The 16,564-nt window shown below is 37.4% G+C and overlaps 1 protein-coding gene across 9 annotated transcripts in view; it reads right to left on the bottom strand.

Moving 5' to 3' along the window:
- The window catches only part of LOC102165284 (uncharacterized), a 780,066-nt gene that overhangs the window by 385,363 nt on the left and 378,139 nt on the right, over positions 1-16,564 (bottom strand). The window contains exons 2-5 of one of the 9 annotated variants that reach the window (XR_014816045.1): positions 14,521-14,615; positions 14,296-14,416; positions 14,045-14,193; positions 9,743-13,061 (exon numbers count right to left, since the gene is read on the bottom strand). The exons of 5 other annotated variants lie outside the window; for them this stretch is intronic. The gene's annotated coding sequence lies outside the window, so the exon portion shown is untranslated. Of the gene's footprint in view, positions 1-4,352; positions 4,457-5,040; positions 5,065-9,742; positions 13,062-14,044; positions 14,194-14,295; positions 14,417-14,520; positions 14,616-16,564 lie in introns of those variants that run through there. 3 more of the 9 variants (XR_014816040.1, XR_002346110.2, XR_014816042.1) reach the window with 3 other exon arrangements.

Here is a 16,564-nt window from a genome sequence, read left to right as displayed (position 1 = left end):
AGTTCAAAAGGTTTTCTTTGAACCAAATCTATAAGAGGTTCAATAATGGTGGAAAACCTATATTCTTTTCTAAGGAAAAAAGCTGTAATAAACAAGGTGCTGGGTTTGTAGGGGGTAAGATACAGTTCAAGGCTGCCATATGAGAAATAAAAACAAAAAAGCCAACCATGTCTTAAAGAGTCAAAATATCTAACACAAACATTCAAAAAAAAAATCTGATAATTCTGCCTTTTTATGGTTTGTTAACTCAAAGTTTTCTAAAAATTCTAAAAGCTGAAAACATGTTTTTGGTAACCATTTTTTTTTAATTTATTTATTTATTTTGTCTTTTTAGGGCCACACTCACAGCATATGGAGGTTCCTAGGCTACGGGTCAAATCAGAGTTGTAGCTGGTGGCATACACCACAGCCACAGCAATGCAGGATCCGCGTTTCGTCTGCAACCTACACCACAGCTCGTGGCAACACCAGATCCTTAACCCACTAAGTGAGGCCAGGGATCGTCGTGGATGCTAGTCAGATTTGTTTCCACTGAGCCACGACAGGGAACTCCTGGTAATTATTTTAAAGTGACCAACTCAGATCCCTTCTTCAAAAGTAAGAGCATTATCACTCATAGCATGACTCATAGGAAAGAGTATAGGTCTGGGTACCAGGTAGTTCAGAATTTAAATCTAAACTGTAATAATTGGTTTGGGTAAGCAACAATATATCTCAAGCTCTATCTGACTGATTGAACTAATATTTCTATATTTACTGCTTATAATGTGCCATTTCTAGGTTTCTTGGCCAACAGGAAAAAAAATTAAAATCAGCAAGGAGGCCAATGTATTAGAGGTGAATGAGTGAGGAGAGAGGCAATCAGAGAGCTAAGGCAGGGCCAAGTCATATAGTAGCCTGAAGTCATCACAGCTTTTAGCCTTCCCAATAGAAGAGCCCTGGGAGAGATTCCATCAAAGAAGAGATATGTGATGATGTACATTTCTGCAGGACTGCTCTGCAGAAAGTCAGGGAAAGCAGTTAAGAGGCTGTTGCCTTTACCTAGATGAGTGGTAACGTTGTCATGCACAAGGGCAAGTGGTCACTGGGTAAACTTTGAAGATAGAGCCAGTAAAATACGCTGATCATTCAATAATGAGTATGAAAGAAAAAGAGAATGCAGAGATAACTCCAGGATTTCTGGCCTGAGCAAGTGGAGAGATAAGGTAGTCATTAACTGAGATTGTGGAATGAGCAGTTTAGGGTCAGAAAAAAGGTAAAATATCAAGAGCCTACATTTGACAGATACATTTAAGACCCTTGTTAGATATCCAAATGGATATGGTACCTAAAGACAAAGGAAAGAGATGTCTAAAGACTAAGTCCAGCAGGACTCCATCATTAGAGATCAGGATAAAGATAACATAGAAAAGAGCAAAAAGTCAGGGAAGAAACAGCTGAAGAATATGAGAAAAATTAAGAGCGTGGAATTTTTTCAGAAGTCGAGTGAAAAATGTTTCCAGAAGAGAGTAATGCACTTTGTTAAATGCTTCTGAGGTCAAATCAGATAGAGAGTGAGATTCCATCACTGGATTTAGCATCATGTAGACCATCCAAAAATGATCTTCAAGGGTCAGCATTTGATAAGAGTCACTTCAGTGAGGTGGTGGAATGAGAGCCTGACTGAAATGGTTTCAAGAAAGGAGAGAAACTCAGTTAGCAAGTGTAGAAATCCCATATGAGGAGTTTTGCTATAAAAAGAAAGAGTTAAATGGGGTAAGGAACAAAAGAGGAGAGTAGGGTCAAGGGAGGATTTAATTTTTTTAAGATTCAAGAAATAACTGCCTGTTGTAGGCTGATGTAAGTTATTTGATAGGGGAAGAACTACTGCTTCATAAAAGAGAAATGAGAATTGCTGGAGGGATATCTTTGAGTAGATAAGAGAGGATGTTGGTATGTAGTACACAAGAAGAAGGGCAGGACTTAGCTGAGGCCATGACCAGTTACTCTCATAGGATTGCCAGAAAAAGTAGAGTGTATACACATTGTTACAGAGTGAAAATGGGAGGAAAGAAGATGAGATATGAATATAATCATCTAGCAGAGTGAAAGCATGAATGAAGTAGGGAAATACAGCATGGCTTCCAGCATGGCTTCCAGCATTCAGGGCTCACCAAGGTAGCTGGTTATGAACATGGTCTGTGATTTTCTTCAGTAATGTTTCACTCCCTATGTGCTGGAACAGAATATGGAAAAAGTTAGGGTTAGCCAAGTGAGTTGGCCTATCAGGTGCAACAAAATGAGGGTAGGGCAAGAGAATATATGCAAGAGAGTGATTACAGAGCTGGAGTATAGAATTTAAGCTGGGTAAAGAAGAACAGGAAGAAATGAGGTGGGTGAAGGATTGTGAAAAAGGGATAGGATCATGGATTGAACATGGGAGTAGATTCATTAACGAGGGGTAATATTTAGATATGAGATTCAATTCCACATGTTTTTAGGGAGAACAAACATGTGATCTGGGAATTAACAATCTGTCAATGAGAGTTAAACAGAACATCTACCTCACCTATATATACACTAATACCCTTTGAGAGGGCTTCATGGTAAAACACAGTGAAGAGACAAGTTTCCATTAAACTGGAAGGTAAAGGAAACAAACACAGCAGACACTGAGGATAGTGGGGATTTTCAGAAGGGATGTGTGAAAGGGGTTCAGAAGATAGAGATAAATGGGGCATGGGGTCCAGGAAGTTGGGTGTTCAGAGTCATGTGGATATTAGATATTGGGGTGAGAATGACCTCAGGTGCCTGGATCTCAGTGAATGTAAACCAGCCATGATGAGATTAGCCCATCTGGCCCCCAGCCCTCCCCTCTTCCTGTGGAGGATATAAGTGCTGGGAAACAGGGGAGGGAAGGAAGTACTGCCAAGGGCAGAAAAAGTTATGGGGTCTGCTTGATTCCAGAGAGGTGATTTTTATACCTAGTTCTGGTTAGTGTCTGCACTTGAAAGTAACAAAACATCATTTAATAAAACTATCCAGGAAAATGTAATTTGTCTGTTCTATAAGAACTATCATTAGTTTAAACGAGTTTTGGCTCCAATTAGTTTAGATATACCTCTTTCCCAAATGAATACTTCATTTGTGACATAACCCTTTACCCCTATATCTTGCATTTTGTGAATTTATTCTTTTCATGAAGTGGTCCAAATTATCTACTTATTCTAGTATTGGCAACTTAATTATAGTGAGACATAAGTGGTATTCAGGGAAAGGGCTCACACCACACTGCCTAAAAGGATGAAGTTTCCTTTGGTTTCTCCACATGGCATTTTTGATGCTCCTTCCCACTCACTTCCTGCCCCCCTACCCCCCTACACCAGGTGTCCCATGTGCATATATTACCTACCTCTTGCTGTCTATTCCCGAAGTTCCCTGACTTCTGCCTGTTCGGTCTTGCTCCTCAATAGAATAATCTTGCTTAGATATTAGGAGAAATTATTCACATTAAAGTAATGTGAATACACTAAGCAATGATTAATTTGAAGGTAAAAATGAGTACTTCCATGAAAAGAGAGAGGTTGTTAACTCAAATACAGTTTTACTAGATAAAAACGTGTGTTTTAATTGAGGTGGCTGTGAGGAAGGTCTATTTACTAGTGGCCTTCATCTCCTCTTAACCAAAACCACTCCTATTTTCATTACCCACCCTCATGTGTCTATCACAGCACACATACACCACATATACCGAAAATCACAAGTCACAGCATGCCAACACACACCCCAAATCAGGAGTCATGACATGCCATTCCACTTCAAAATACTGTTTCCTGTACTAGAACAGCCTCCACTGACAGTTTTTCTTTTTCACAGCTGCTTTTTATTAGTGAGAAGAATGCCTTTTTTTTTTTTTTTAAGAAGGTTCCATCAAACAGTTGGCCATATTAATCTCCCATCTGTAAAACACACTTTACTTAGATTATCAGCAGGGTATTTGTCCTCTCTGAATTTGTTTTCTGGGGAATGGGAATTTATTCAAGTAAATTAATTTGCAAACAGATAACAGCTACTGCTAGATGAATGGATTTTCTCTTGGCACTTTTGAGGTTCAGCTCTGTGGGTATCTGGGCTATTGGCACTGGTTGAAGTCCTTAGCTTTTCTGCCAGGCCCATTCCTATAATGCTGTGAAAAAAAATATATGGGACAATTTTGCAGCTCAGAACACAACTTGGCCATCTAGCTTTCAGCTCTCCTATTTGAGTATTTAAATGGATTCTGTAAATTCTTCTTAGATTTATAGATGTGACTGTTCAGTTGCTTTTCTTTTTTTATTTGTTAATATAATATTTTCACTATTTCCATTACTCACCTTTAAATCTTCTAAGGGCTCTATCACATGAAAACAAAACCCCTAGAGGTTCAGTAATACACGGCAATCCACTTAGAGTTTACCAAGTCTGGAAATTCTTCAAACTAGAGAGATTCAGAAAATACATCAGTGTCATAGCCTGTTGTTCTGGGCACAATAAAATGGTGCCAGTAGATAGGATTCCCCTGGGTAAGTGAGGTGTCTGAATGAATGGTCAGGTAGGGCCTTGATCCGTCAGTTAAAAAATGAACATAAGGTTTAATGGCAGCGATTTGCCTTGTTGATTTGTTTGTTTTTAATTGTATCTTTAGTGCTTAATGTAGAAACAAAACCCAACCAAAAGGACTGCAAGTCATATTAACAAATGATATTCATCAATATGGATGAAGAAATTTGATACAAAATGAGATGTCCCCAAAAGCCTCCCACTACGAAGGTGCAGAGTTCTCTTTCATAAAATTTTCCATGCAGCCCATAATATTATGACCCCTTGAGCATCAGCTCTTCCAGCACACCCAGATATGGCACAACATCAATCATGGTTAGTCTATGTAGAGATGCATTGATAAATACCCAATAAGAACAGTCCTCAGTTTACACAATAAAGGCCAAAAATAAGGAATGTGTCTATTTCCTGAAACTGATTTCACATGCATCCCTTTTTCGTATTTCGCCTCAGGTACTTAACTGCTCTGGATCTCAGTTTCACCATCTGTAGAAGGAAGAGGTTAGAAACAAATGAACTTGATGTTCTGATTTTATGGTTCAGAGCTCCTCTCTAATATTTAATTCTTTAAACCCCTTGTGAGATACTCTACTAAAAACACTAAATTAAATTTTAAACATGATAGCCAATCACCAATTGTTTTGTTTTCCCAAAGTAAATGTGCAAGTGTCTCAATCAACTATCAAAAGCCTACAAAAAGAATATTTTACCAAAAGAATGCTATTGCAGTGGGCCCTTCATAGTTCAGGAAGAGGTCATCTTTATGCAAAGCATTCTGGAGGGGAAGAAAAGAGGCAGGCACTCCTTAGTAATCAGAATAAGTAGAAAGAACATGAGAGCCAAGTTGAATACAAAAAGGCCCACTCACAGCAGAAGGCAAATTTGCTTTCCCCATTAGCTGAAAAACCTGTTAGAAATTTTTCAGGCAGGAGGGAAAAGAATTGGAGGGAAAGGAAATTGTTTTTCCTGGTTTTTCCATCTGCTGGACTCCTGTTCAACGGGAAGAAAAATCATTACTGGGAGGAGAATGCTAGGCTCTAAACAGAAGTAGCAGTGACTCTGCTCTTGCCCTTTCCCTATGTGTAATTTTCCTGTATTCTTTATGAATATGTGTATTCTTGCCTCTTTATAGCTTATTAAAAAAAAAAAAAAAAAAAAAAAAAACTCCAGGAAACTTAGAATTTGAACTGGGCTGGTAGTTTGCCCCTCATGAGGCTAAGTCTCAGGTGCCTACAGAATAGCTGAGTGGCAGTGGTAACCATTCACTATTCTCTTCTTACGGGTTGGTTCCAACATAATATATTTCAAATGACCCCTTGTGGGGGAAAAGGAGCTGAAGGAAGGTGTGAATCAATAAGACAAGCAACTCTTTAATAGTCAGAGCTTCTGTAATACTTAATGTTCTCATCCTCATGGGAGAGCAGCTATTCAGATTCTGCTTAAAGGAAAAGCTGTAATACTCTCCACAAAATGGATTGATTAGTCAATAAGCAGATGATTTATCTGTGTTTACCTTGGTCATGTTATATTCCTTTCCCAATTAAGAATTACTCTTAGGATTCTAAATGATTACTCTTTAATTGTTAATTTCTTTAAAACAAAAGTAAATTTTCTGTTAGCCCATAAACTCTGTGTGAGCCACATGTGTGAGTTAATCTACCAACCTTTATTTTTAAAAATCTTCATTTGCCTTAATTCTTAACACAATTTGTAAAATGGCTCTTCAAGTTGACTTTGTGTAATGTGTACATACCCAGAAATAAATAAGCTTCCATAAAATGTATGTATTTTACCTGGTTTTTTGTTTTGTTTTGTTTTGTTTTTCCTATTTTGAGCAGTAGACTCTTGACTCTAAAGGGCAGGTAAGCTCTATAACTAGCTGTCCAATTCAGTAACCACTAGCCAAATGAGACTATTTTGAGTTAAATTAATAAAAATAAAATTAAAAATTTAGTTCTGCAGTTGCTCTAGTTACATTTTAATTATTCAGTGGCCACATGTGGTTAGTGGCTATCACATGGCGCAGTGCAGATATAGAAAGTTTACATCACTGCAGAAAGTTCTATTGGACAGTGCTGGTCTGCACAATTTGTGTTTATATAGCAATGCCTACAAATGTTTTTAACCAAGACTTCCAAAAAGTTACAAAATATTTTGAAGAAAACTACTGATTCTATTCTCTGCAGTAAAACTAGTATATGATTTATTTTAGAGGCAGTTTTTGCTTTTGAGAAAAACCCCAGTTGATACCTTATACAATGATATTCTTTGCCTTTCATACGTTGGATTGTTTTTTAATATGTTTGCTGTCTAGTAAGTATTCACGTAGCCTTCCTACCAGCCAACAAATGAGGTTACCCTCAGTCTCTACAGTGGTTTGAACAATAATTTAAACATTCAACCAAGGATTTAAATATTCTATTTAAAATAATGGGAAAATGAAAATATTATTACTCATCTAAAGATGTGCAAGCTTCATAGTCGTAATACAATTAGGACAGCAAGGAAGTTAGATATACCCAAAGTAGTAAACCCTTAGCTTAAATGGTACATTTTATTCAGGACACAATGATATAATTACATATGCCCAAAATAGGGACTATTTAGTTTCAGTTGGATGTATATGAGTCAAGATAGAACAAGCTCAGTGGCCTAACACAGTGAAATATGTATCCTGTATCCTGGTATCCTGGCAGTAACTTTCTGACTTGGCTCCTTCCATCTTGTCACAACACTAAGCCCTGTAGCCACACAAGAAAAGCTAGAGGATCTTTTGGCTCACATCCCTTTGAAACACATTCCATCACCCAACGCTCAGTCCTATGTGCAAGGGAATCTGTTTCTCTCACTTCCTACAAAGAGGAACTGTGTGTGATGACATATCACACTGTTTTTGCCACGATCTTCCCAGACATAAAATCCCCAGATATTTTCATTTGATTTCCTACCTATAGAACTCACACACAAGGCAGGAAACCCATCTAGTCACTGCATCCAGCTTAGAATCCAGGATCTCAGAACAATGTGTATTAGCCCCATAAGGTCTAGATGTGGCTCTTCTGGACCTGGTAATCTTGGGTTAAAAATGGAAGGTTTAAGCTCTCTACATATTCTCCCCAGTATAAAATATTGGGTCAAGGACAGAATTCAATCCAATGGAAAAGATGTGGAGATAAAGCAGTCCATCGCTTCATAGAGATTTTCAGATCTTTCTGGCAGAATCTGTGAAATCTCTGCTCCCCAACCAAGGAACAGGAGAGATTTATAAGATAGGCCCTGATTTTTCTTTCCAGGAGGAACATCTGGGCCATTGTTCTTAGTGGCTTCTGGTTTATATTCTGGAAGGCTCATCCTTATCCATATCCTCCTTGGCAACACATGAAGATAGGAGGACATGGAGGAGGAAAAGTGCTCCACTTGACTATTCACAGCCTTGGAAGTCTGTCTCCTGTTCATGGAAGGTTGGAAGCCCAACTTGTGTCACATGTTGAACAAAGGTCTTATTGGTAAAAGCTCATGGATTCTCTGACAACATAATTCTCTCAATAACTTAGGTTTCTAATCCTTTTGCCTTTAGCTAATTGTGTGTGCTAGCAACTACAACCAAAATTATTTCTAAACATAGTTCTTAATAGAATGGTGATGACCCTGAAGTTATAGGAAACAGTGAAAATGCCCCATTTTTAATCTCATCTTCTCCTGAGTCACGTGACTTGGGTGAGATGTTTTGCTAGACTTTTGTCACTCAAAACCTTCTAAAAAAATCTCTGGAAACAGTAAGTTTTTCCAAAATTCAAGGCCCTAAATCTCTAGATGCTCTCTATATTTTTGTGTCAGCTTGAAGACAATATAATTATTTCTTGAATACACTCCCAGTTCAGCTAAGACACAACTGTACAGCTTGTATAGTCACAAGTACACACTACTACAGTTCTGTTTTCCAGACTCTTCCCCTATATATAAGTCTACCTTTCAATATATAGTAGATTACAGCATTTTAAAAATATTTTGCACAACCTATGCCACTATATTTTCAGCCTCCCATATCAGTTTTTTTGCTGTTTGTCAGCCAACTGCTAAGCAATTGCTAAATATTTCAGGTCATTGTTATAACAGTACCACATCTACAGTATCAAATGCTTTATTTGATCAAGTTCACAGAGACCTTTATAAGAATTTCAGATAGGAAGAGTTTCATTATAGCACTGGAAAGCTGGGGAAACAAAGATCATGAATCCACTTCAAGCAAATCTTTAAGGCATTTGGGAAGGTGCTACCAACTGTGAACACCTTCTTGACAGGCCTCAGCTGGAACCTATTCCCAACGTCCATTGTACCCTTATCCTATGTGATTTGCTCTATGACAGGAGGTCTATCCCTTGCTTTCATGCCTGTATTGAAGGCAACAGATGGGTTTCAGCTGTTTCTCATTAGTTTGGGCAGGACTGCAAAATGCTACAGCTCTGTCTCTTTAGACAGATTTCCCAGCCATATTTTATGCAAGCTCAGCTTTCCTCTGAACTGGTGGCTTCCCCTGGTCCTGAGAAGGGACACCTATTTGAGCAGAACAATGGAATATCTTTTAGGCAATTCTAGTAGGTTACATCACTAATGGTAAATATTTTACAGGTTACAATTTCAGAAATAGAGGAGAAGAGATAAGTCTCTTTGTTGAGGATACAAAAAAATTGTAAATTCAGCAAGATGAACTATTTTCTTCAAATTCAAAATGACTTCTGCAGCAGAAATACAATCTCTAGAAATTCTAGCACTTTCTAGGTATGAGGGACTTATTAATAGAATAGAGAGAAAGCTGGTGATCTAGTCTTTACTCAGCCCCTCTCTGCTTTTACAGAGAATTGAGCAAAAAAAATATAGATAGATAGATAGATATAAAATAGGGGTCTTCTTACAAAAATTATTTTATAAATGCTAAAATAGTGTGCCACCAAGGGACCTCATACAATCTTTCCTTCCCCATATCCTGGGGAAGTAGCAAAATACCAAGTCCTTTGCTGTACTATAAAGAAGGCTTTAGATGCCATAGTTAAAATTCAAGTGTGTTTCAACCACAAGTCTTCCTTTGCCATCTTTCTCTGTACAAAGCTATAGACCTTTCTACTTGTTTGCAAACAAACACACACACAAAAAAAGGAGAATCATATTCATTTTACAGTCATCCAGAATTTACTAGGGAAATAAAAGACATGGAATGAACAATGAAACATCACCAGAGACCCCTAATGATATTAGACAATCTGCCAGAAGACAGAAGAGGCATTGTCTGAGACAGAGTTAAAATCCAGCAAACAAGCATGCTGATCCACCACAATAACTGTTCAAGCCTCCCAGAAATAAATCTGAATTTACATAAATTGATTTTTTTTGGGGGGGGCTTAATTTTTTTTCCAGCAGTAAATATGGAAAAAGGCTTTTGTCACTATATGTCTACTTTTTTAAAGCACACTAATAATCAGCCCTCTTTAAAGTACAAAAAAAAAAATTAAGCATGAAGATAAGAAAAAGAAGGAAACTATATAAGGGATTCCAATGAAGGGCATAGTGAAAATGAATGAGTTTTCCCCTTTTACCCTCTTCTCTAATATAAGCGCATAGAGACACTCAATAAAATTAGCAGGCAGTAAATTTAGATCTAATAATAGGTAATACTTCATTAGCTGGGTATATGGAATTCTCTGTAGCAAGAGGTCAGGAGATGAGAACAGTAGCTGGATTTTTTAAGAGGACTGGATCATTTTATGTTCATTAATAACTTCCTGAGTTTGACAAGCAAAGATAATGAGAAAGGTAATCTGGTCACCTGTATCAGGGTACAAACCAGTTGCTTCAGTCTGGTTTAGAAGGAACTACTTCCCTCTTTCATAAGACAACATACAATTAAATAAGTGTGTCATTTTTCTGAATTTCTCCCTCTGAACTATGCGGTTTTAAGTCATTCCTGGAGAGATTTTAGGTCCACTGAATCAATGCTCAAATGTTCAGAGCATATTATGGTAGTCCACAAACTCTTTTTAAATTACCTATGGTCAATGAGAATCTTCTTCTCACTCATCATCTGCTCATCACAGTTGTGAATAGAGCAATGAAATCAGCTGGAAATTTTGTACGAGCCACCTGGGTAAAATCTCAAAGATACAATTTGCCTCCTTTATGTGCATCAGATTTACTATGAAGCAATAGGAGACACTAGCTGTTTATTTTGAAAAGTTTTATAAAATAAATAAATTCAAACCAGACAGGCAGCACCTATGTTCTGGGCATTGTTTATGGGCTGAAGAGTTGAAGTGTGAATGAGGCAGAACAAGCCCTGTCCTCCAGGAGCCTACAGCACAAGGGAGAATGTAGATATTTATTTTTTTCAACTGCCCCCAAGGCAGTGTTTCCTTTATTCCAGTCTTAGGGAAGTGAATGACTAATTCAGCTAGAGTTACTAGCCCAGTCCTCTTTGTAAGAACTGGGAAGGATCATTGTTCTTATCACCCTGTCTCTGTTGAAACTTGAGTTCATCGCATTAAATATTAATGAATTGTAACACTGAAAATACTATTATCCTCTTGCTATAAGAGAAATCCTTTCACCTAGAAAGCTAAGTACTTTAAAATGCTTCCAAAAGCAGCCAAACCTTATGACATGTGTTGACAACTTCTCATACTATCTTGCCCCACTGCATATTCAGAAAACAGTAGAATAATTTGTAGGACTAGATCCTAAATCCATTCTTTTTGGACCCATTAAATAAACAAATACTTATAATGAAGTAAAGACCAGGGCAGGAGATAAAGCCAGAAATGGAACCAGGTTGCAAAAAGGTAATAGCATTGAATATATTGTTGAAGGGTTTATATGCCCAGCCAAGCTTGGAATTCATCCAACAGGTAACAGGTACCATTGAAAGTTTTGAGCTGAATAATGCCATCACTAAATTTGAGTTCTCAAAATATCACTCTGGTGGGAGTATAGATCTATTCAGGAAGGGAGGCAAAGTTTTCTTAAAAAGTGATTTTGGCATCTAGGGAAAATGATAAAGTTCTCAAATAAAGTAGTAGCAATAAAAGAATAAACAGAAAGTGATGTCTTCAAAGAGTCACTTGAGAAATGGCATCTTCCAAATGTTGGGATAATTGAATGTGGGGGAGGGGTTGAAAAGAAATTACTAGAATAACTCTAAAGGATCAGATAGATAATGCCATGATTGAAGACATGAATTCTAACCCATCTAAAGGTCAAAATCATCTGTGGAGTTGTATAAAAATACAGAAGCCCTGACCCACCTGAGATATGAAACAGTAGGACTAGAATAAAGCCAGGCACTTGCATTTTTTACAATTCTCACAAATGAGGCTGATGTGGAACCAGGACTAAGAAGCACTGAGAGAGGGAATATAGAAAACCTGCAGATTTGGCATGAAGGGGAAAGATAACTTTACCTTTTAACGGAATGCAATTTAGGTACTTTCAGAAATAAGAGAGCCTAAGCAGAGCGGGGTCTGTTCTAGGTTATGTACCTAGTCCTGTACCTGGAACACAAGCGCATTCAATATGTGTTTATTTAATTGAAGGAGTGAACATCAGTGTTTATTTAATTGAAGGAATGAACATCAGTGGCAATCAAAAACATGAAAGTAGAATTTTAAAGAGGAGATACACTGAGACACATCATGTCACAATGGAAAGGGAACAGGCTTTGCAAACAGGAGATGGTGCTGAATTCCAGCTCTGCCACTCAGCGGTTGTGTGACTTTGAACAAGTTCCCCAACTTTGAAATGGAGAAACTATTGTTACATTTTCAATAATTTTGAGAGAAGTAACAACATATAACTATATATTGTAATATAAATCACTTAGGATTGAGTTTGAACACATGCTAATTATTGATATACTTACAACAATTATCCTTACAAGGACTTTGAAGTGAGTAAGATCTTCTAGGAAAGATTTGTTAGTCAAAGAAAAAGGACAGTAACATACACCTAAAATTCATTAACAATAAAAGGGCAAATAAAAATAAGAAGTGGTGATAAGAGAGAAGATCCCAGATAAGCAATTTCAGGAAGGAAAGAGTAACCAATAGTGCCAAGTGCAGTGGAGAAGCCAATTCGGCATAAGCTGGGTTTTTCAACTAGTTGGTCATTGGTGACTTTAGTAACTACAGTTATATTGGAATTGATAGATAGGGTTCAGAATCTATTGGAACCTAATGGAAGAAGTACAGATGATGGGTGTGGTCCTCTCTCAACAAATTTAATGTTCAAGAAAAATACTGAAGAAGTTCCCATCATGGCTCAGCAGGTTATGAACTCGTCTAGTATCCATGAGGATTCAGGTTCGATCCCTGGCCTCACTCAGTGGGTGAAGGATCCGTGGCTTGGATCTGGCATTGCTGCGGTTGTGGCATAGGCCAGCAGCTGCAGCTCTGATTCATCCCTTATCCTGTGAACTTCCATATGCTGTGGGTATGATCCTAAGAAAAGCAAAAAGAAAGAAAAATATTGAGAGTAGTCATTACGGAGGAATCAGAGCTGAGAACACACTGCTAGTTCTTGAGAACAAAAAAAAAAAAAAAAATTGTGGGTATTTTGAAGGCTACTTATCTATTCTCTCCCCAATTCCAAGAACACTGCCTGCCACATAACAGGTCTGGTAATTACAGTTCTTACATAGGTGAGTTAGAGTGAGAGGGAGAATGATAGAAAGGAATTATAGGGTTAAGAAGAAGCTTAGCAACAGAGGATAGCCCAAGAGTCTTGGATGAAAAAAAGAGGGTGGGAAGCAGTTCTAGTTCCATCTCTTACCACCATACTGGGTTCATTTTGGCTTCTAGAAAATTTGCCTGGGTCTTGGTCCCAGAATAATGTTCCCAAGAAATGTGTCTGTCTTTATGGACCAAGGGAAAAAATAAAAACCTTTATCCTGCTCCATTTCAGGACCTCCTCGTTGATCTTCCCACCCTCCTCCTCTTGTCACCTCTTGAATGTTCCTTGACAGATTAATTTCCTGATTTGGACCTACAGGCCCAAAGGGAAGGTTGTGACCTTTCAGTCTCCCTTGTGTTCGTGGTTCTTAACATGAAAGTTAACAAGTAATCAAGACCAAAAGAAGAAACGCTTTCCATATTCCCAGTGCTGTCACCCCGAAAAAGAGCCATCAAGACTGCGGATAATGTCAGCAAAGGCAGAGTCTAGTTAGTCTCTTGTCACATTTACTACCAACTAGAGAGTCTAATCTCTTGTCACAGTTACTAACTAGAGAGTTAGTCTCTTGTTACAATTACTAACTAGAGAGTCTAGTTAGTCTCTTGTCTCCTGGAGATTTATCCATCCCCTGGTGACACACAAACCCTTTAAACCTATATACAGATGGATGAAACACAATTCCTAAAAACACCCTTATAATGTAAATGAAATATACAGAAATTAGAATTCACACATAGGCACACAAACTCACCCCACAATCTTCAAACCATCAATTCCTTTGCTGAAACTGAGGGTTCCTCTTACTGCGTTTCACTGCACCTGCCCCCTCGATGTCTGAAACTATCTGCTCCATTACAATGTGCATTTTCTATTTCCCATTGGCTCAGGGTCTCGATATACCTAATACAGTTGATAAATGAATCAATTTAGATTTGATAATGATTGCTATCAAGTGAAGTAATTGGTTCTTCCAAAGAACACGTTTCATGTAAATGAGGTTACCTGTCACAGAGAGACTAAGGAGTACCCTCAGGAATTATAAGCACTGTTAGAGGAAAGAAGATGCTTATAGCAGGAAGACTCAGCACACAACAAAGACATAGGTTGATGGGGTCTGTTATGCCTGAGTAAGTAAATATGAAGAACATTCTGTTAGACCATTATATGCATTTTGTCATAAAATTAAGAAATATAAGATAAAATAAGACTTGAACAATTCCTACTAACCTGCAAAATCTTTTTGCTGAGAGAAAATAAAGAAAAGATTACTGTAATGAGCTTTTATCAATGCCCTCATGCTTCTTATTTGTTTACATCAATCTCTGGTGAGAGAGAAGAGAAAAAGTTAGTATTTGAAACCAGATATAAATTTGCAAATATTGAGACATTCTTTCAGCATCTTTAATATTCTCAGTCTTCTTTGGAAACTTTTTTGCTACTAGTTGAAAGATGCTTAAGGGAAAACGTATATAGAATTAGGCAGGCACCAGCAATGAAAAGGTTTCATCCAAACAAAGTGTTTAAATAAAAAAGAAAAATGAATCAATAGAAGGTTTCCAAATGTTCACACAAGCAGAGTCAATCTTGTCCACAAAATATCCTGGCCATTGCTAAACTAATTATGAGATGGTGTTGGTCTTTGCATTTAATGAAGTAGCTCTATAATGTTAAAACATAAAAATGAACATTTTAAGATATTCATTTAAATATAATCAATGATGCATTTTTGTAGTGCCTTCCCACCACTGGAGAGCTTTAAAAGTTTAGATGGCATATCACAGAGCCAACTACCTAGAAAGGTCACCCTCCTGCCTTTTCTAACTCTCTTTAGTATTCACTGCTCTGGCTTTCATTTATTTAGAAAGTTGTATTTGGCCCATATTTTTATTCTGCAGGAATTTTACCCCAATAACTCACAAATTCATTTTCTTAAACTTTCATGGTTTCTTCAAGTAGATATGTAGCACTTTAACAGCATAGCAATATGTAAAAAATAACTTTTCTTCCTTTTTCTACATGACACAGAACAATTTTACTCTAGGAAAACTGGGAACAATGCCTGTATTTAGGCATATGCCCCAAGGTCAAGGACACATATATCGTGCTCCCTGATGTTTTCCTTACTCTAGACACAAATACAGCAAAGCTATCAATGTGGTTATTTCAATTGAATCTTAACCTTACATTTATGTATTATTCCAATAATTAATAGTTCACTAAATCATGAAACCATTTTAAAATATAAAATGGTTTGGAGGTGAAAATATCTAATATTTTGAAAAATATGAGGCTTGTGGTAACTAATTATAAAACAGCAGGTCTGTATGTATTCAAGAAAAACAGAATAATCCTCAAGGGGGAAAAACTGAAAGCCGTCTCACTCAAATCTGGAACAAGACAGGGATGCCCACTCTCACCACTGCTCTTCAACATAGTTTTGGAAGTCCCAGCCACAGCAATTAGACAAACCAAAGAAATAAAAGGCATCCATATAGGAAGAGAAGAGATCAAACTGTCACTGTATGCAGATGACATGATACTATACCTAGAAAACCCGAAGGACTCAACCCAAAAACTACTTGAACTGATTAATAAATTCAGCAAAGTAGCAGGATATAAGATTAACATTCAGAAGTCAGTCACATTTCTGTATACCAGCAATGAAATATTAGAAAAGGAATACAAAAATGCAATACCGTTTAAAATTGCACCTCACAAAATCAAATACCTCGGAATACACCTGACCAAGGAGGTAAAGGACTTTTATGCCAAGAACCATAAAACTTTAATCAAAGAAACTAAAGAAGATGTAAGGAAATGGAAAGATAGTCCATGTTCCTGGATTGGAAAAATCAATATTGTAAAAATGGCCATACTACCCAAAGCAATCTACAGATTCAATGCAATCCCTATCAAATTACCCACAACATTTTTCACAGAACTAGAACAAACAATCCAAACATTTATATGGAACAACAAAAGACCCAGAATCGCCAAAGCAATCCTGAGAAACAAAAACCAAGCAGGAGGCATAACTCTCCCAAACTTCAAGAAATACTACAAAGCCACAGTCACCAAAACAGTGTGGTACCGGTATCAAAACAGACAGACAGACCCATGGAACAGATTAGAGAACCCAGAAATAAACCCTGACATCTATGGTCAATTAATCTTTGACAAGGGAGGCAAGAACATAAAATGGGAAAAAGAAAGTCTACTCAGCAAGCATTGCTGGCAAACCTGGACAGCTGCATGCAAAGCAATGAAACGA

The sequence above is a fragment of the Sus scrofa genome, chromosome 1 (genome assembly GCF_054392235.1).
Source record: "Sus scrofa isolate SSC_HxYL_T2T_F1_AM1 chromosome 1, Sscrofa_HxYL_maternal_Yorkshire_Landrace_v2.0, whole genome shotgun sequence".
Lineage (NCBI taxonomy): Eukaryota > Metazoa > Chordata > Mammalia > Artiodactyla > Suidae > Sus > Sus scrofa.
The sequence above is the reverse complement of the archived record's forward strand: the minus strand, read 5'-3'. Positions and strand labels throughout refer to the sequence as shown.